Source organism: Rissa tridactyla, chromosome 8 (assembly GCF_028500815.1).
Source record: "Rissa tridactyla isolate bRisTri1 chromosome 8, bRisTri1.patW.cur.20221130, whole genome shotgun sequence".
NCBI lineage: Eukaryota > Metazoa > Chordata > Aves > Charadriiformes > Laridae > Rissa > Rissa tridactyla.
The window spans coordinates 1,479,268-1,500,328 of record NC_071473.1 but is presented as its reverse complement, the minus strand read 5'-3'; the positions used below and the strand labels follow the sequence as shown (position 1 = coordinate 1,500,328).

At 47.6% G+C, this 21,061-nt stretch overlaps 1 long non-coding RNA gene across 2 annotated transcripts; it reads left to right on the top strand.

The window, feature by feature from the left end:
• The first annotated feature begins 10,584 nt into the window (after window positions 1–10,584).
• LOC128914266 (uncharacterized) lies at window positions 10,585–17,819 on the top strand. 2 transcript variants are annotated; one of them, XR_008468226.1, is made up of 5 exons: window positions 10,585–10,667; window positions 10,889–10,972; window positions 13,318–13,488; window positions 13,588–14,247; window positions 17,450–17,819. It is a non-coding gene; the product is annotated as an uncharacterized LOC128914266 (long non-coding RNA). The 2 variants fall into 2 exon arrangements; XR_008468225.1 differs by lacking the exon at window positions 17,450–17,819 and having other exon boundaries at window positions 13,588–15,917.
• The last annotated feature ends 3,242 nt before the right edge of the window (window positions 17,820–21,061 follow it).

Below are 21,061 nucleotides of genomic sequence, written 5' to 3'. Positions count from 1 at the left end.
GGGGGGGGGGGGAGAGAATAATATTAGGAAAACCTGTACGGAAAGGCGACAGAAGAAAAAAAATCATCCACAATATTTGGCTGTGCTGGAAACGCTGACTCCCTTCCTTCGGGTCTGGGCAGTGATGCAGCAGAAGCTCCGCGCCCGCTCGCGCTCCCTCTCTTCTCTCAGGCCGCTCGAGAACATGGGCTGGAAAATCATTTTCTTAGAGCGGTTGCAGTTTCTTCATCCATCGCGTCCAGTGCTTGCGGGAGATTAATACGTTCAACTGAGATCAAGTCTGGGTGGCTGCTGTATCCGAGCTGGGCTTTCGCTTTGGCTTGGCTTGGGGTTTTTTTGGCTGCAAAACTGTCTGATGGCACAACTGCAACATAAAGGTTAAATATGGCACAGAAAAAAAAAGGAGGGGGGGGAGAAGGATTAGAGGAAAGAAACTAATATAAATCAGTAGAGGTTCTTTTTAGCAAAGAGGTCCCGTCTTTGATCTCTGCTGGGTCTTACAGATCTGCCTTTTAGAGGGAGAGAGGAAGGAGGAGAGAGGGGGGAGAGCAGGGGAGGGGGGGAGAGATCTTTGGCAGGTGCAGAGTGAAAACCTCTTTCAGCTACGCTGAATTCGGGAGACTGGTTGGACTAGTAGCTCTGCAGCTCCAGCTTTCAGTGGGTGTGTTAAATATTATGAGCGAGCCATGATTCCTGCCTTCCTCACGTCATAGTTAGGAGATTGGCTAAATAAACGCTACAGTGATAGTAACAGGAAAACCTCAACCAAAAGCGTTTTTTTTTTCCCCTCCTCTCCTCCCTCCCTCCTTCCCACCCCCCTTTTCATTCTACTGCAGCTCCAACTGGGGCAAGGAGAGGGCGTCTGTTCCACAAAGGTTTGCAAAATAAAAAAAGGAAAAAAAAAAAAACAGAAAAATAATAAAGTGGCAGTGGAGAGGGGAATCTGCGCTAATAGCGTTGCAACGCCTGAGCGCGGTCGGTGTGCCAGGCTGGGAGCAGCGATTCTGCCCTGTCATTGGTGTGCCTGGCCGGGAAGCAGCTGGCCACTGGCCACCGGCTGCCCCTCGTCCCCCGGCTGGAGCAAGGTCAGGAGGGAGAGCTGTGTGCTCCGCTTCCTCCTGAGGAACAGGCTTTGGTTTTAATCCGAGATCCTGTGGGCTGTGATAATCCGGGAGTGTGCTGGGGGGTAATCTGCCCTCCCTTCTGCTGCCCTTGGCTGCGCAGGTGGCTCTGCGGCGGGGTGGCCTAATGGCTAATGCAGCTGGTGGTCCGGGGGCCGGGGTCTAAGGTTGAGGGCAGTCTGGAGGAAGGGACAAGCCACTCCAGTGGTCTTCAGGCGATGAGGCAGGGATGCTCTGGGCTGCTGATTTTGTCTCTGGGCAGGGGGTCCCTGGTCCTCAGCGGGGCTCAGGCAGCCCTGGAGCGGGGCTTGCAGCAGAAGCAGGACGGGCAACGTGCTGAGGGGGTCCAAGGCCAGGGAAGGCTGCCATATGAGGAAAGGCTGAGAGAACCGCGTTTGTTCAGCCTTGAGAAAAGAAGGCTTCGGGGAGACCTTATCACCACATTCCAGTATTTAAAGGGTGGCTACAAAGAAGATGGAAACTCCCTTTTTACAAGGAGTCACACAGAAAAGACGAGGGGTGATGGGTACAAGTTACTCCTGGGGAGATTCCTATTGGACACAAGAGGAAAAATTTTCATAGTGAGAACAATCAGCCATTGGAGTAATCTCCCCAGGGAAGTGGTGGATTCCCCAGCACTGGACACTTTTAAGATTTGGCTGGACAGGGTGCTGGGCCGTCTTGTCCAGACCGTGCTTTTGCCAGGAAAGGTTGGACCAGCTGATCCTTGAGCTCCCTTCCAACCGGGGATTCTATAATTCAGTGGTTCTGCCTACCACCACCACCACCACCTTTCCACGGACTTATCTCAATGGTGACGGTGCTGTCCCATTTTTCCCTGGATTAAGCAACATTAAAGTATTTGCTTCCCCAAAAAAGTACTTTTTCCCCCAGGTTCCGCCTGGCGCTGTTCCTTTGCTGGGCGCTTCTGCAGGGCCATGTGCTCTGCACTCCCCTGAAGCACGTCCATGCCCTCTTACAGTGTCACCACGTTTTGTACAAGGGAGGTCACTGCTTTTCCAACAGGAAAAAAAGATTGATGAAGAAAAATAGCTGACAGGGCCATGATCCTATGGACTGCTCTGCACATTTATGGAGGAACAAGACTTGCCGCCCTCGGGGGACCTCTTAGTGCCAGGGTCCAGAGGTACAGCTCACTGTAGATGCAGCACTTTGATTCCCATGGAAGCCATTGTATCACCCTGGATCCTTCAAGTTCAGGGGTACTTAGTCATAGCAAAACATTGTGCTATGGAGCCAGGCTTTCCATCTCTTTCTGCTTTTTCAGCAAGATCAGCTCAGTCAAAGGATGTCTGGTCAGCTGGCTGCGAGGACAGGAGCTCCGGCTCCTCATCTGCCATTGCCTCCGACCACTGCTCAACAGCAGGTCTGTGTGGTTCTGCTTGGGAAATTGAGTTCGGTTCATAAGTAAACTCTCTCTCTGTGCAGTGAGATAAACTTCAGCTTAATTTAACCTAGTTTAGCAAGTTGGCATTTTAGGTCCATCAGGAAGAGCCTTGCAGTTTTGGTTCAGCTGGGGAACCCACCACTGCTGGAAGGGGAGATGGTATGGGACAGGGTGGAGCACCAACGGCACGCGGAAGACTATCTGTTTGGGTCTGGATGCCTTTTTTATTGCCTGCCTGTGGCTGCAGCCTTTCCCCTGCTGAGCTTCTGGTGCTGCCTCTCGGGGCATCAGCTGGGCTGGATTAGCCATCAAGGCCGAGGAGACAAAAGGAGGCAGGTGGGAGCTGGAGTCTGTGCCCCAGGGAGTGGTTGAAGTGGGAGAGCGGTTGAAGCTGGTGCTCCAGGAGGGGTGAGTGTGGGGTACACGGTTCCGGGGGTGTCACTTCTGTTCCCTTTGTTGTGGCTTTTTTAAGGGGTTCCGAGTGAGCTGCTTGTAGCACTTCATGTGAGGGTAGGTAAGATGAGGCATTACCTGGTTTAGTGTGCCACAACCGGGTTTGTAGCTTACAGCTTGTAGCTACAGGGTTGGTTTTTTCTTGGTGTCTGACCTGCTAAAGCTGAAAGCTACAAGGGGGTGAGCCTTAATGGCTATGATGGTGAGGCAGTTGAAAGTTACTTAAATGTGTTCTTTAACTTAAAGTTGTTTGAATATACCTACTACTTCAGTGACAGAACATTGTGTCAAATGTGCTGTACCTGCAAGAGTTACCTAATGAAAGTGGGATTAGCTTTGAAATGTAACGTAAGCAACTAAATGTAATGAATTGTGTGGCTTTCAAAAGGTGAAATAGCAGTAGCATGAAGAAGTAACTGGTTCCTTGAAACTGCATTTTTTTGGTTCTCATCAATATGACCTTTGGTGCATTTTGGCTATCTGGTTAAGTGTGGTTTTGTCTAAATTGTGCCTGCCTGTGAGCGGAATCTCCCTGACTCTCTTCCATGAGCTCTTTGTTGCTTGATCCTTTCTAATGTTTGAGTTTTGTCTGGAGGTGGGAGACTGGGGGATGTACCCTGTTGCCCTCTGTAACTGACCTCTGTGGACAAGTTGTGCTAGGAGCAAAGTTCCTTAGAGATGTTGTTGGAGAGCTGCCTTCCCGCACTTTCCTTCTTTTCTGTGGGATTCAGAAGAATCACAGAATCTTCATGGTTGGAAAGGACCCTTAAGATCATTGAGTCCAACCAAACAACCTCCAGTCTCTGCCCTTCAGAGCATGCCCTGAAGTGCCAAATCTAGACGTTTCTTAAACACCTCTAGGGATGGTGACTCAACCCCCTCCCTGGGCAGGCTGTTCCAGTGCCTGACCACTCTGTCAGTAAAGTAATTCTTCCTAATATCTAATCTAAACCTCCCCTGCCGCAAGTTCAGGCCATTTCCTCTGGTCCTGCCATTATTCACTTGGGAGAAGAGGCCAACACCCACCTCTCTCCACCCTCCTTTCAGGGAGTTGTGGAGGGCAATGAGGTCTCCCCTCAGCCTCCTCTTCTCCAAGCTGAACATGCCCAGCTCCCTCAGCCTCTCCTCGTATGCCCTGGTCTCCAGACCCCTCGCCAGCCTGGTCGCTCTCCTCTGGACACGCTCCAGCACCTCAATGTCCCTCTTGTACAGAGGGGCCCAGAACTGGACACAGCACTCGAGGGGAGGCCTCACCAGTGCCAAGTACAGAGGCGTCTCACGTTTGAAACATTATACTTGCTACTTTAGGGGAGCTTTTCTGTAGTGCAAAGAGCACCTGTATGCTAGCGAAGTCAAGGTGTTGAAACAGCACGTGTCCCTAGCTGGAGAACCTGCTGTGATGATGTGGAGTTAGGGCTCTACTGGCCTGCAGCTAACTGCTTTGAGGTGCCCACCAAGGGCAAGTCCCTCACCCCGGTTTCCTAAATAAGCAGTAACACCTGCTTTTAGCAAGTCTGATTGAAAAAAAAAAAAAGACCCATGGGGTCCTTCAATGCACTGTTCTCAAGTACCCCTCATCCTCCTGTGATTTAGGATGAAGAGTGATGGTAACCCAGATGTGGGCAGCTCCTGCTGGGATCCTCCCTTCTACCTGCTCTGTGTCACTTGGGCTGGTGCCATTCTTGCATGGAGCAGAGGATGTCTCTCAGCTCTGGTCCCAGCCCCCTCAAAGTCTTGGGAAATATCTTACAAACTGGTTAATTTGGGCTGCCTTCAGTGTGAAGTTCTCTGTTCCTGTTGACAGTCTGCAGGTATGTTTTTCCTTAAATTGCCTGATATCTTTCAGGCTTCAGTCTTTCCCAGCAGGGATGAGCAGATGCTGTTACTTGAATCAGGGTTTTCTTTTGTCTTCTTATTCAATGCAGTAAAACAAGCTTTAAAGGAAAATAACATCAGATAATTATTTGCTTCTCAACTTCGGTATCTACAAATGCCTTTGACCATCGATGTGGTCATCTGTGAAATAAGATGCACTGTCTCCGTGGCAAACGCTAGCAGAGAGCGAGCTTGCGGCTTTGCTTTGGACGAAGGGGCAATGTGTAATTCTGTTTCCTGAGCCTTTCTTCCTCCATCCTGGAGACTGTCTGTTAGTGATCAGCACCAGCAGTATCTTACAGCCCCTCTGTGCCTCTAAGCTGTGCTGATGGGTGAAACAAGGGAATGAAGCCAAGACATGTTTAGCTTCCCCCTCCTGTGTGGGCTCCATCTCTAGCCTGTCTCCGCACAAGGAGGATGCCAGCCTGCCTGCTTTCCCATTGATTTTTCCCATGAATAGGTGCAAGAATGCACCCCCACTCTTGTTTTGGAGCTGCTGTGCCTTGAGTGTGAGTGAAGGGGCTGCTCCTGCCTCTTTAATCATCTGTTTGGGACCACAGAGTAAGTGACGTTCTTGCGTTTGCATTCCTGTTGGTGGCCCCATGGGCTGGCAGGGAGCCTGGGGCTTGGGCCGGCTGGAGGTGGGAAGCCTGAATATCTGCTGGGTTGGGAGGGCTGAGGTGGCTTGTGGTCAGGAAGCCACAGATTGTAGGTGTCCGAAGCCATTGAGATAAATCAGGAGCTGCAGGTCAGGATAGCCTGGAAATTGGGCAGCGGGTACAAAATCGGGAGCAGGCAGGGCAGGCAGGCTGCAGGACCAGATCTAAGGGCTGCCAAGGCTGGTGCAGCCTCCCAGGACAACCCCTCGCTGACTCCGGGCAGCGTGAGCCTGGTGCGGGAGAGCTCTTGTGCTGGGACCTGGGCTGTGTGTGGCCCACCCCCAGTAAGGAATGGGTGGAAATGGGGATACGTGTCCAACCAGCTGGGATTTGAACACTTGCCTTCAAGATGTGGGGTTGATGGGAAAAGAAAAATGTTGGTAACTGCTGACTGTCGTTCAGCTCTTTCTTAGCACAAGCTTTTAACCGCGGAACTGGTGTGCAGAGAGCCGTGGGGTCTCTGTAATAATGCCTGATTTGGGTAGTTTCAGAAGTTAGTTGTTTATTATTTTACTTTCCAAGGTCTTGAGCTCAGTAAGAAAAATGTAAATATTTCTCCTTATCTAAACTCTGTCTTCATATGGAATTCCAGTACGTGGCCAACAGCTTTTAATTTCTGCTGTGCTGTGTGTTGGACCAGTGTTACCCCTGTAATTGCTAGCATTATGTAAACAAGGGAATAATAAGTTCTTAATGGAATATTTTGACACTAATAAGTTATTGCGTACAGCTCATTTCAATGATTTCACTGAAATCAAGTCCCTTACATCAACTCTTTATTTTGTTCTTTGGCCCCTGAATTAAAACATCTTTTCTCTGTTTTCTTGGAAGTATTTGAATGTTATTGGAAATTTCACATTGAATTACTACAATCACAAGCCAAGATTGCTTTGGATCTAACAGGCTTTTTAATTTGATATTGCGAACTAACACTAAGCACTCTTTTTTGCATGGGCCTTTGCTTTTATTTAATAATACAATCAAGAATTCAGGAGTGGTTATTGTCGTATATCCTGGCATTTCTTCATTGTTCTGTGCGTGAATTAATAGCTTATCTGCTGGTGAAATCTGTGTAGAGGTTTATTTTCCCCATTTTTGTCTGCTTGCCTCGCTGAGCAGTGACAATGGTCAGTGTACGTGATAATGTATTCAGGTAAATAAATGAAGCATGGTTTTGGGTGAGTAAACATACCCAGCTATTATTTTCTGTTATAACGGTTTACAGCCTTCTGATGGAAAGCCTGAATGCAGCGGGGCAAACTGTAAGTCAGGCCTGATTGCACACTTTCAATCAACATAATATTTTTATTGTTACTTCTAATGGAAAAATGGATTTTCCTTTCTGAGGAGCGCGCTCTCTGATGCTAGAAGTCCCGAGGGCACCACATGCTGTGCCTGGCCCTGCGGCGGTGCTGCCCGGGGTGCCCTGCTCTCCCCTTTCCTCCCTCTGCGAAGATTCGTGTGCTGACCCAATTTATTGCTGCTTTGCCTTAAACACAGATCTCGCCGGCCACCTGATGGGTACTGCATGGGAACCTCCCACACTCTGAAAATCACCTTTATTGCGAAGGAGTACGCTTGGCACCGAACAGAAGGCAGTTCCATAAGCTTGGCTTCATAGTCAGCTTCTTGTTGATGTATGAAGGATCAGCGATACCTGCTTAAAGTGGTGTGTTAATATATGTTTTTAAAAAAAAAAGGCAAACCAAAGCTGTCTTGGTTACCTTCCAGCCCAGGATTTTGTTAGCTGTGTGATATTTTTTGCATCAGTTTTGACCAAATCTCCTCCCCCAAACCGAAGAGGTGGTGTGCCCAGCCTGTAGAGGTTTTGCTAAGGTTGACTGGAGGGGTCTCTCAGCTGCGGGCCTGAGCTACGCAGTGGTGACAGGAGGGACCTGCGGTTGGCTTCCCCTGTCACCAGCAGAGCTGGCTGGTACTGTCACACCATCACTGCCGGGCAAAGGGCAGCTCAGCCTGGAAACGCATCACCAGCCTCAACCGATCCTGCGAAGCGAAAGCTTCCAGCTTCAGCCTTTTGCTTTGAGTCTTCCAGTCTTTAATTTGGGGTACAATATTCTGGGTGATCCAGAAGCCCAGGGATTGCTTCAGAAACCTGTTGAGAGCAGAGAACTCATTATTATATTAAGGCAATGAAACAGAAGGCTTCTCCCTGCCTGTTTATTACTCCTCAGCTGTTGCTGCTGCAGATCAAGGGTGAGCTCCTCAGCTGGTATCAGCTGGCCTCGATGGCAATGAAATGCCATCTAATTATATCAGCTGAGGATCTGGACCACAATGCTCAATTCTTCCATTGGCCGGAACAAAGAACCGCCTGGCAATGCAAGAACAAACCCTGTCATTGTTGCCGCTGGAGCCATGGGATTGGCCTGTGGAGGGATCGCATTTGCTTTAGTCATTCAAGCGGAGTAGGAATCTTGCGTATAGCGACGTTACACAGGGCTGAAAAATTGCCTTCTTAAGTGGTAGGATGTCATAAAGAAAATTAGCTGTTGGGAGGTTGCGTTCTCATCTAAAAGTGATTATTTAAACTAAGTCAAAACAAATTATCTTGATGTGCATGACATAAGAGCATGTGCTACTTGAGTTATTGTAATTTTATCTTCCTATAATAACTGATTCCTTTAAAAAGAATTGTGATCAAATAACCGGGATTCCTTGTGGACTTCCTGAGTTCAGGTAATAGTGCATGAATCTTTTTAAAGTGTATAAAAAAAAATGGCTTGCTAAATTACACATAAAATCGCTTTGCAGATTCATTGTAATCGATGGAGCTACATGATTTATGCCTGGAGAAAATGTGTCCTGATGCTTAAACACGCTGGAGTCCCATATGCACGTAGGAGGCTTCACGCTGCAGTAGGCAGTCATGCACAGAGCACTGGGTGCGTGTGGAGACGTGAATGGATGCACACACGAACAGTTTAATTGTACACTGAAGAAGCTCTTCTGGGAATTCTTTTTTTGTTGCCTTCTAATTTTGATTTGTATGGATGTTTTGACTTCTTCACTTGAGCTTTTTTTCCTCTTGGCTGGCTAAATTTTCAATCAGATAATTTAAAAAAAAAAAAACCAAACCTGAGGAAGTAAGAGCAAACCACAAAGACATTTTAAGCATGCCACAGCCTGAAATAGGAATTAAAATACTAATAAAAAAACCCCTCATGGGAGCATCTTACAACTAGGCAGTGTAACCTAAGAGGCCGCGAACGGCTGTGCCCCCAGGAGACACCAGGGCTCTCCCCAGCTTGGATGCTCCCTGGCTGCGCGCTGCTGGGAGGCTGCTTCAGTGCTGTTTCCTCATCTGGTAGGAAGGATACCCTAGAGCATTTTGAGATCTATTAATAAAAGGCACTACGGGAGAGAGAAAATGATGATATTTTAGGTCTCACTTTTTTGGAGAATAAGTCATACCCCAGAAGGAACTCAAACTCTTAAGCATGTTCTATATAGGAAGGTCTGAAGCGCCGCGACTTCAGGTGGGTCCGGAGTCACAAAACCCCGCAAACATAGTCGCATCCTCGGGGACATGCGACTGCTGATGCCCATAAGGACAGCACGATGTGACTGGAAGTGCAAGGCACAGTGGTCTCTCTAAGGAGAGAGGGGCTTGGGAGACCCCCCCCCCTTGCACCTCCTCGTTTCCCTGCACCCTGTCCTTAAAGTGTTTTCCTGAGCACTGTTTGGACCCAATCTCGGATCCACTTCTGGTGATTTGAGATTAAAAACACTGAAAACTTTGACCGTGGAGGATTCCTGTACAATAGTTGTCACTTAAAGAAAATTAAATCCCTCTGTTCCCAACAGTTGATGATGCTTTTGTTGTCTAACCAAGCCTTGCCACAAAACTCGCCGCAGGCTTGGAGAGAAGCGTGGAAAGGCAGGCGCTTACAAAGGGTGCTTGAGCTTCCAGCAGCCCTTCTGCTTTCCCACCTCATGAATTGTTGCTCGGTAGGTCGTAGTGAAAACATAATTTTGTGAAAATTTGAACTTAAAAAATGTATCCTCTCTGTGTTCCTAGTCCCTAACAAATACACATATTTTTAAAAATTTAATGGCTTAGTGTGAGATTCCTTTCTAATGAACTGCTGCTTGCCCCGTGGTTTTCCTGGTGCCTCTGTGGCCGTGCGGATCCCAGCCGGCCCAGTCCCTGCTGCACACCCTTGATGAGAACGGAACCGTTCCAGCCTGAGCTGAGGTGGCCCCAGGGCTGACGTGGCCTGTCCCTGATGGAGCTGTGGGGACCCCGCTGGTGGCTTGCCCAGGGCAGTGGTGAGGGTCTCGGTGCCTCTCCCTCCCCATCGGCAGGATGGGGTTTCCTGGAACCGTTTTGTTGTTGTCAGTGACTTCCACTCTTTTGGTTCTAAATTTGTCTTTGTTTCCCTGAGGGTTTTTCACGCTGTCTCACTTCCTTGGGTGGTTCTATTGATATGTTCAATAGTAAACTCTAGCGAGTAGCTGGGGTTATTTTGCATTTGCTGTGGAAGGTGGGAGGATGTGTGTCGCCCTTGTGGTAAAGCATCCGTGCCGTTACGAGGGAGGGATGATCTATGAGTATGGAAGTGGGTGAGGGTGCTGGGGGCAGGTTTGTTTTCTGGCTCTCTTATTTCTTGTCAGGTCTTGGGCTTCTTCAAGGGATGGGCTCAAACACTTGAGGCAGCTTCGGGACCTGAGCTGGAAGCACAACTGCCACAGACTCCCTTGCAAGTCAGACCTAATTGCCTTTGGGGTTGTCACTTAGTTGAGAGAGACCAACGCGGCTTTCCACGTGTAGGCTGGAGTAATAAAACTTGATTTATCTGCTCTGTCTTTTCAGAGGGGGAATGCTTTGAGGCAGGGCCCATCCTTTATTCTGTGTTTGTACAGCACCTACAGCAAGAGCGCGGTGTCCTCGGGTGGAAGGCAGGTTCGAAGGAGGATGGGGATAAGATACACGCACGGTGCCTGTAATCCAGTGGTGAAAGCAGTTGCTCACTTACCTTCTCTGCTGGAAGATAAAAACTTTGGGCAGTTGCCAAGAAATGTGTCAAGGTTATAACTCTCGGGTGGGCTGCAAGCACCAACGTCAGGCACGCAAAGCGAAAGTGGTTTGGAGTGTAGGCTTTTTCCTTCCCTGCTTCTTTGAAGATTGAGGTAACTTAAAAAGGTGGAGAGGGGAAAAAAAAAAAGGTTTCCATGGAAATTTTTGAAACCAAAGGAGTGAATATTAGTGTGTGCTTTGTTCTGTGTTCTTCACAGCTGATAGAAGTCGCAGTGTAAATGGACCTAACTGCTGAGTGACCTTTGACAAAACCAGATAGGAAGTCTTTGTTGTTGTTGTCAGTGATGGTGATTTCTTTTTTTTTTTTTTCAAGGTAAGAAGTCTTTTTCAGTGAAGCGATTCACTGGTTTTAACTGAAACTTTGAGATGGGGACATGGTGACAAGGTAGAGATTGCGGTGAGTAACGAGGCTCAGTCAATTATTGACTAGCCCATCTCGGCACCTTTGTTTTCTTTGCTGACAAAATATCGTGACCCTTGTGTACAGAGCTGAGCCTGCAGGAGCCAAGCATTGACCGTTCTGGGTGTCGCTGTGAGAAATGAATGTTTTTCTTGTTATAAAGTGAATTGAATTCTCTCCTTGCAAAGCTTTTCCTATTATCTTTTAGATTAGTGTTCTGTACATGGCTGTCTGCTCCGATTTCTGTCCTTTCTCATAGGAAAACATGCAGAATAGGTGCAAGCCTGTGCAGTAGCTGTTGTCTTGTAAAATATTTCAGAAACGCAAGTACCGCTGGCTAGAGCAGGGCTCGTGCGGCCCCCGCCTCAGCTGGGGCCCCTTAGACAAGGCTGTCGTATGTACGAATGCTGATGTGGTGACTCATAGAAACATGGATTCTTCTTCAAATGGCATATCTGCTATTTCTGCTGGAGTTAATAGTTTCAAGAGCGTAAGGGGGTTGTAGTAAGTGGCTGCAGAGATCTGCTGCGCTCATGTCTTGCTGCGTGAAGGTATGCAGCTCCCTCTCCTTTCCAGCTGCCTTCAAATATAGACCGTGCCCTTCTGTCAGGGTTAGTCAGGGCACGGGGACTGGACTTCTCTGCCTTTTGCGTAGTTGTTGCTCCTTCCAGCACTGAAGTAGCCAGAAAACTCTGAAAATGGCCCAATACTTGAGATCCCCACAGAGGCAGTGCTGTGCCCCTGGAGCTCCTTGCCTTGAAGTGACGAGGAAGGCCCACATTTAAATTATTGAAGACATTCATATAATGTAAGGCCAGAAAGGTTTTTTGCCTTTTATCCATAAGGTCCACTTTAGAATTCCAGTCTACAAACGGAAATGAGGTAGGTAAGTCAAGTGCTAGCGGTAATAAAGTGAAAATTAAACTTAATATTTGTATTTAGTTAAAGATGTGGAGTGATGCAATAAGGTTCCCAGTATCTGATTGCTTCTGTGCCAACACACATAACAAATAAGCCAGCAAGAAAAATAAAAATTGCATGAAGAGCAAAGAAGTAGCAAATCTGAAAATGCTTCAAAGACAGCGCATGAAACTGGTAGAGTTTAAAAAAAAAAAAGCTTTTGGAAAGAAACATTAAAAGGATAAACATCAAAGGAAGAACGAAAGGAAATAGGGACAAATAAACTAAAGAACAAAATTATGAAGCAAAAGAACAAAATGTCTTATACGGAAGGACTGAAAATGAAGGACATGAAGAAGTAATGAAACAAGGGAATAAAGAAGAGCATGAGATGCAGCTTTGAGTATCACTTGTGTAGGTGCTCACACTCCAATATGAACACTAGTTTTATACTTCCTATTTTCTTTTCTTCCATTTGCTTTATTGTTCCTTAAGCCAGAGAAGATAATTATAGGTTCCCTCTAATAATAATTACAAGTAGGCTGTGCCTCCTACCTCTGGTCCTGGGGACAGCACAGGATGCAGTGTGGTGGTCGGGAGCCATATGGATGCTTTCTCTGTACCCCGGGCAGGGGGGGCTGCAAAGGGCACGAGGGTGTGCTCGGGTTTGGGCACACACTCGGGTGTGCGTAACGGTGGGGTGGAGGCTGCTTTCCCTGGGGAGCCTTCGGTGGAGGTCTGACAACGTGTGACTTGTCCCATCTGCCACCTACGGAGAGGTGCAGAAGACGACACCAGCTGGGGCTGCCGATGCACTCCATAGGGTCAGCTTCTGCGCTAAGGAGGGTGCTGTTTCCCAGACTCTTGGCGTGTAGCTGTTGCTGGAAAACTGGCTGTGGAGATCAGCATATAAATTGGGGCCACCAGGTCCTGCTGTGCAGCTGCTCCGTTGCCCGAGGCAGAGGGACGCGAGCCCTGGGGCGAGGGCCGGGGCCGGCTGCGGGTGCACAGCAGATGCCCAAGCACACTCCGGGGTGAACCCATTACAGAGGCAGCACAGAAGTCACAGAACTTAATCGCTCTATTTCCCACCTGGTTTTGTGTTATAAACCTGTGGCAAAATGGGAGTGAAATGGGCAATGGATCTCCTGAGCCCGGCCAGACCCAAACTGCTTCCCTCGTAAAGGACTTCAAAGAACCCAGCTGCACTCCCGCCGTACCTGCTCTGGCATCTTGGTTTATGCTCGGAACGGAGACGTTGGCATCGCTGTGAAATGGTTCAGGAGGAGTAGGGATGCTGGGAGGCACTGAAATACAAATAGCCTTACCCTGGCGGGAAATATTGGCGGTTTGTGTGCCCCTGTAGCCTCTTCTCTGCCATTAAATTTATAGAAGCTGTGTTCCGATGCAGCAGCGCTTTCTCATCTGCTCCTTCACTGCAGTGGCAGCAAGAGATGGGTGACGACTGCAGACGCGCTCCTGTTTGTACCCTGCAGTAAGTGCCATCTGAAGTAATTTAGTTCTTCGCTTGCTGGCCCCTGACAGCCAGGAGGGCCGAGAGACAGACAGCAGAGAAGGAGCGCGAGGAGGAAAAAGGACGGAGGCATGGAGAGGTGAGAGACGCAGCAGTGGCAATCGCTTCTCAAGTCTTTTAATAGAAAGGTCTGTGGAAAATGATTTTTTTTTTTTTTTTCCTTTTCTTTGCTCTGGAGACCCCAGCGCTGGAAGGGCAGGCGACGACTCCGACGGCTGCCAGCCCCATCCTCCAGGAGTGCTGCTCTTTCGACCTGGGTCTGGCTAATGCCAGTAGTGGGAAAACTTGCCCTGGGTGCTGAATATGCACATTTGCATTCTTGAAACCCAAGCTGAACTTTTATTCAGTCTTTCTGAGTCATGATTCAAAAAAAAAAAAAAATGCAGGAATCACAGTTGTGGACAAAAGCAGCAGAAACATCTTTCTGGCACAAACATATGCAAGCCATATTTCTCCAACAATCATTTCCCATGGAAGTTTAACCTCTCAAGGACACTGAAGTTAAACTGAACTGTAGGTTTTGTAACATAAGATGGTATTGTCAGCCTGACAGTCACAGAGCAGTAACACAATACGAAGGAAATGGTACACCCATATTTAGGGCAAAAACCAAGGAGCTTCCCAGAGTCGGCATGAATGCTGCCGTGCCCGTGTGACTACGGCCATGTCATCTAGTTTCATTGCATCATCTGAAAATGGGTGTGAAATTCGTACCATATGCAGCCGGCGTATAAAGGCCAGGGGAATAAATCATAGTGAGAGAAGATCACATTGTCCCTCAAGAGGAAGAACTTGAGACTCTGCACATCTGAAACAACTGTACTTTCTGATCTGCCTGGTGAGTGGGGTGGGCGCTTGCTCTGCTTGGGGTGAGGGGACCCGGTGGCATCTCTGTGGCATCCGCCACAGAAGGCGGATGAGCCTCGTTGCTCGCCCTGTTGAAGACTGTCCCCGATGGCAGTGGGCTGGGACCGACATGTGCTGGGGGCTGTGGCGGGGCTGGGCTGGCCAGATGTGCCTCTGCTAATAACAACGGGAATTGCCTTTCGAGCAAAGCTCCATCTGGGCCGCTTGCGTAAGCCGCGGGGTATCGGCTCCTCTCCTCCTGGACAGGTTGTGTAATCGCATCAGGAATCAAACACACAATTCGGATTTCACCTTTTTCTGAACATCTGGCTGTTAGCGTTCTAGGCCTGCTGATTTTATAAGGGTCCTGGTTAGAAATAGGTCTCTGCACAAGTGGGCATGGAAAAAAACATGCTGAAAGATTGCCGAGACAATGACCTTGGAATTCATTTTCAAATGAATATCACTATATTTTTCTCCACTCAGCTCAAAGTTTCAGTAAGAGCAGTGCTGTGGGGTGTTGACCTCTCTAGCCCTGATTCGGCGCCTATTTGAAGGGGTGACTCTTTGTGCACTCAGCAGAGAGGAGGCACTGGAGCCCTGCAAGGAGCTGGGATGTCACCTGGAGCTGCTGGCATCTGCAGAAAGAGGCCAGTTGACTTCAGGGAGCTGGTAAAAGGCTGCTGGCAAGGCACTCTGGTGCCCTTGCAGCACTTTAATTTCCTCCCTTTGCTGGTCTCAGGCGGTCTGAACCCCCTGACCGTCGGTGCATGCTGATCTGCTGCTGGTTTTCACCGGGGAACCAAAACCCAGGACAAGTTTTGCTGGAGAATTGTCAGAGAAGTGATTGCAGCTTTTAATTTGCTCGGCTTGCTGGCCCAGGTCCATCTTGGCAGATAGTTCGGTAGCTCGTTACTGTCGGAGGCTTTTCTTGACGTGTGTTCTTTAAAGCGATGTTGAAGGTACCTGGTGGAGCCTGGTCGGTCCCTGCTGCAGCCAGCTCACGAGCCCCTTCCCAGGGAAGCGAAGTCAATGGGATGTAAACATAAAGAAAGGTTTCATGGTCTTGTTCTTAATGTTTTTAAGCCCAGGGACTTCGAGGAAATGAGAAGATAAGTATGATAGTCTGTTCCTTCAAAGCGCCCCCCCCCTTTTTAACTGCGTTTCTAATTATCGTAGCAGATAATAAATACAATACATGCACCCGTGCACAAAAAACAGCATTATTTTGTGCTTAGTCCGTGTGTTTCATGCAGCAATCTGGATGAGAGCCAGATCAGTAAATGACTCTGATTTTTAATGGAAATCAAAACCACAACAGATGTACTGTATACTGAAAAGAGTTAAAAATAACTGTTTGCAGTCTCTGTGCTTGCCTTTAAACAAAATACATGACATACAGAGCAGTGGTTGTTTAGCATATGGAGACTTTAACGTTAAGAATTGCCTCCACTGTTTCTGGGAGTTTGCCAGGTTTATGCGGGGGGGCCTTGAAGTTAATGACAAGTTTCAGAGACAGGATTTCTGCTAACATTTTAAGCACTCTCTCCATGTTCAAACCCTCCAACTGCTATGGGCTGTGAAAATCTTTATGACCACTTGCATGTTACAGTAACTGTTGTGAAAAGATGGACAAATGCCTAATAGAAGTTATTTCCCATCCCTGCCCTGCTGGGGAACGGGATGGTTTTATTTGGTTTGTATCTGGGCACAGCAAGAACTTAATTCTGGGTCACAGAACAAACTTTTTTAATGCTGGTGCATCTTTCTTATGACCAGTACCAGTTCTTTCTCATTACAAATTAGAATAACTAGTTCAGCATTACATGGAGGATTGGCTGCATCTGGCAAAACTGGATTAATTCCAAGCTGCTGCATAGCTCCAGCCTGACTGCAATCCTTGGGAGAAAAGGATTTGTCTCCAAGAGTCAATTTAAGTGCTATCCCAACCTGTACATCTTTCAGCGTGCTTGGCCTCATGGCAGCTGTCAAATGACTGGGGAGCCTTTATGTAAATCACTTTGACAATACACATTTGTGAGCTGGTGTAAAGAAAACATATTCTTCCTTTATGAATGTTATGTAGTGGAGGAGCTTCATCTCCACATCACGCTTATGCTTTAATGCACAGCAGTTTTAAATAGTGTCCGTGTAAGATAGCCTGTGTAGACTCAGAAATAAGCTTTAGGGAACCAAACTGCCTCAAAGGCTGACTTTTTTTAAAGAGAAACTTTACCTATTTCTGCCATCTTCCATACAGTACATTTTTTGATTCAATATGTTGCTCTTATTTTAAAAAAAAAACAACCTTGTTTACTTACTGTGCTAAAAAAAGACCTTTGAAACGCCATGAGGCTATAGTGATGAGTTATGCTGGAGAAACCAATATTATCTCTTTCATCATTTGTCTGGTGTCCTTGCCAAACTTCTAATTTAGCAGCGCACAGTAGTGCACCGAAGTGAGTCATGAATTCTTCAGTATAATTACCACGCAGTGCAAAACCCAGGCTACAGAAGTCTGAACCTTTTCCTGTCTGTCCTTTTTCCCTTCTACTTGCGTTTCAAATACCATATGCTTAGCACAAAGCTGTGCATTGCATCACAGCTTCAACCCTGTTCTGAGCAGATATGATTAAAAGCTGCATTTTGAGTTAATAAGTAAAAGCCCTTTTCTGTGGGACAGGCACAAAAGAGAAAAATGTGTTTGGACTTCTCTTTTTTTTTTTTTTTTTTTTTGCAGCTAGAATGTGTGTTTTAGGGGAAAAGCCCTGGTAGAAACAGCCACTGTAGAGTTGTAGGACTTGATATGAGATCTGAGAAAAGGCTGAGAGATTCTTGTTGATGTTTAAAAATTAATTTTTCCTTGAATTCATATTTTTTTTTAATCCTCCTATTTGTCTTGCCCATGCATTTTTGGGAATTGATCCTTTCGCAAAGGGCAGTTGGGAAGCTCGTGCACTCACTCAGGGTCCGACCCCATGAATAACTCGATCGCAGAAGCTCCCAGTGCCTGTGTGTATTATTGGTGAGGTGTGATGTGCACCTGCAAGCTGGAGCTTCAAAATGGCTACGGTAGCCAAATTCACGCGCCTTTAAGTGTGTCCATCAAGAATCCCTAATTTTTACCTGTTTTGTAAGTACATACGAGGCCTCGAATTCTAAAAGGTCATTACAAAAGACAAAATTCTTTATAGAGTTGCTGACAAGCGAGGTCTGTCTTCAGAAAGAGCTGTTCCAAGTTGGTTTTGAAGTTTCACATCTCCCAAGTTGCTGCACACGACTGTTACTTCCAACAGGAGTCTGGAGTGGGCAGGAGCATCGAAGTTCAACTTCTCCAAAACAGGGGAGACTGGGGTTTCTTCAGGCTGTGCAAGAAGCTGAATCCTGTTTGCAAACATGCCAACTTAAGTGTGTTAATATGCTAAGTATTACCTCTGTATTTGAACTATTGCTGCCTCCCCGTCTGCGTTACGGCACGAGAGCAGCACAGGTACTGCCAGGGCACAAGGAGGTGGGATGTTACAGCTCTGGGGGTCTCAGTTCCTTCAGCGGCTGTGGGGGTGGCCAACGCTCAGTGGCACGTGGTGTGAAAAACGGCTTCCCAAGCTCGTAGCGGAACAAATTTGCTTCCTGCAGAAGACAGGAAAATGTGGTTGCCTTGCTGAAGGCACAGTTACATTTCAGAGCTACTGCAGAAATACTGCCACTGCAAGGTCCAACTGCGTGACCCTCCCCACCTCCTCCGTCATATTTCCCTGTTTGGTAGGGAAATGTGCCCTTTGGACACTGGTCTAATCAGCAGCTATAGATGAAAGGTGATTATTTTCTGTCTGTGACCATGGGAAAATACAATGACAAAAGACATTACAAACTGCACTTGTGTTTCTGGAAACTTCTTCCCCTCTTTCCCGGTCGCTGTTTTGGTTGCCATGTCTTGTTTCTGGGCTGTGGCTCAGCCCCGCTCGAGGTCTGTGCCTGGATAAAGGCAACTGAAGCGAAGGGCTCGCTCATGTGCGCGGGGTCGTACCGCTGCCGGAACGCTTGCGCTTTGCTGTCACCGCGCTCTGCTACCAGAGCCCTCCACCACCCTTTCTCAGTAACTGCACTAACTAAGCTCAACAGTCTGACAAACCCCCAGATGTGTCACTTCTTGCCCTTTCATCACTGTGTTTATAGGAATACGCTGTGGTGAGAAGTTAGTTCCACATCCATGCTGTGTTAGATGTTTTGGGGTTTTTTGCTGAAACAGGCCGTCTCAAAACTGCGGTGTTGCTGTTGTAGGAGCTTACACAGAGGTGAGACTGCCTGAGCTAATGGGTCGTTACGTACACACTATTCCTTTGCTTGGAAGTTGAATAATAAGGTAGATAGCTAAGGAGTATTGTTCTTCAGGTTATGGGGATGTTAGGCTTGTCCACTGTGCCATCTGCTCTCTGCAGTCGCTCCAGCATCAATAGTGTTCCTCCCAGTTAATTTCTTTGTAGTCTCACAGATGCGTGAAGAGTTTCAAAGCACAAGTAGAAACACTTTCTAAAAGAGTCCACAGCCCAAGCCTGAGTGTAGGTCTAGAGGAGATAACAGCAAATGATAGATCATACTGACTATGAAAGACAACTTAATTATGTGAGAGGCTAGCGTAATCATCTGGGGTGGGTAGCAATCAGTTGTTTTGATGAGAGCATGTTGGATGGGAAACTTAGACGAGAGTTTCTGAGAAAGGGCTTATACCAGAGACGAGGCCTGGTCGATAACATCCAAGAGGACGCTTCAGGCGCTGGGACAGCACAGACAGACCCTGTCCTGCTCGCTGTGGACAATAAAAATAGTCCACGTAGTAATAGCTGCCTTGGAGAGGGGCTCAGGCTGAATGCTGCAGTACTTTGATTTTTGTCAATTAAAGTCTGATGCAATTAGTTGAAGCCCTCGCTCTGCGTACTTGACACTGCAAGATGCTGAGGGGGCTGGCCCTGATCCAACAAAGCACTTAAGTGATTCCATTAGCCTAAATGGCACTACCTGCATGCTTAAAATTAAGCATGCACTTAAGTGCTTTGCTGGGCCGATGCCAGCGTGTGCGATGGGTGGCGAGATGAGAGTCGTGGTGATCACCGGAGTCTTGCTTTGGCTCTTGCATGCAGGAGGGTTCATTTATTGCCTCTTCAGACCCACTCTTCAAGTTGTGGTTTTGATCAAAATAAGTGGGGACGCTAAATAAATCGCCCCTCTGAAAGTGCTTCTCTCCCAGAATTTTTACAGTGCAGGCTATCAGAAAGTGCTCACCCGGAGTAATGGCAAACGGAGCCCTTCCAGGTACCGCTGAAGTGCTGGAGGCAGTTCAGTACAGGCCGATGCCTCCCAACCTCTGAATGCTCTTTGGGAGCAGCTGAAGGATGGTATTTGAAATGGCTGATTGAAGGCCGCATAGCCAGATGCCTAATGACATTCTTGGATTAAATGGAGCTGTAGTCTGTGTATAATTGTGGTAAAACTGTATCATAAAATACTATAATTATTATTTTTCGTTTATATACTGTTCTTAAAAAACCCAAAGGCACTGTTAGTTCAGAAGTAGGCACATCCACTAAGTCTGGAAAGTTAGAGGTCGTACAGGTGCAAGAGTCTATGGAGAAATTTGAAATGATTTAACCTAAATTAAAGAAAATGGGCTTGGAAGGGACCTCAGGAGGTCATTTAGTTCATCTGTCTCTTTAAACCACCAGCACCATATATTCCCCAGTCTCCCTGAGCTATCTGTTCCTGGGGCATAACAGTCTTTACCATTAGAAAGTATTTCCTGATGTCCGAATTGAATTTCCCTAGCTGTAATTTTATCTCATTGTTTCTTGTCTAACCTACCACGCACAGGAAGAATAGACTATTCCCTTCCCATCTGCAGCATCCTCTTACGGCGGTCTCAGGGCAGCGCTGAGCTACTGGTGCTCCCCGTGAGGCTCCCTTACTGCCTATTTCTTGTGAATTTTCACACTTCCCTCATTTCCATCCCTCTGGGATCTTGCTCCAGACAACCACCTGCGAGGGACTAAGGAGGGAGCGGGGACCATGCTCCCAGGGTTTGGGGCAACAAGAAAGGCTGGTGGGTGGTAGAAATTCTGCGTCTCTGCCTTCCGTATCTCATCCCAGGGTGTCAGAGTGCCCGGTCCCAGTACAGCAGCCTGTGCGTGTGACTTCATCGAGATGGGGTTTTATATTAAAGAAATACTTAATTCTCAAACTGCTGATTTCTTTTACTCAGCAGTGAGCGACAGAGGAGAGAAAGCTGTGGTCAGACAGGGCTGTTGCTGGCGGGTCTGTGCTTTCCCGGGCGGTGACGGCTGTCCCTGCTCCGTGCGTGTGGCTCAGTCCTGGTGCCGAGGGTCGGGTCTGTTGGGCGGCAGACAAAAGGCTGGTGCGTTTCACGAGCCACGCTGTGATTTCTGCAGGCCTTGGCTGTGCAGCCCTTCAGGAGAGACCCGAAAGCTTGAGAGGGGTATGAAACAGAAGAGGAGAAGGAGAAGGGAGGTGGCTGGTGAAGTCCTCTGCGCTGCTTCGGATCAAATCCATGACACAGCCCATTTCGGGCTTGGGATCCTTTCACTTACATTCCAGTGGCTGATTTTTATTTTTCTATTAAAGATCAGTTTTTTAACAGCTTGGCACGCTTGACAGCCCTGTCTCAGTGTCTGGGCATGCTTTAGGTGCAGAGTTTTCCGCAACCAGCTCTACCAGTATTATTAATATATTAAAAAGAACCTTTTTCCAGAATATCCCTCAGGAGAGCCTGGGGAAGATCAGGGATTGGGAGGGCA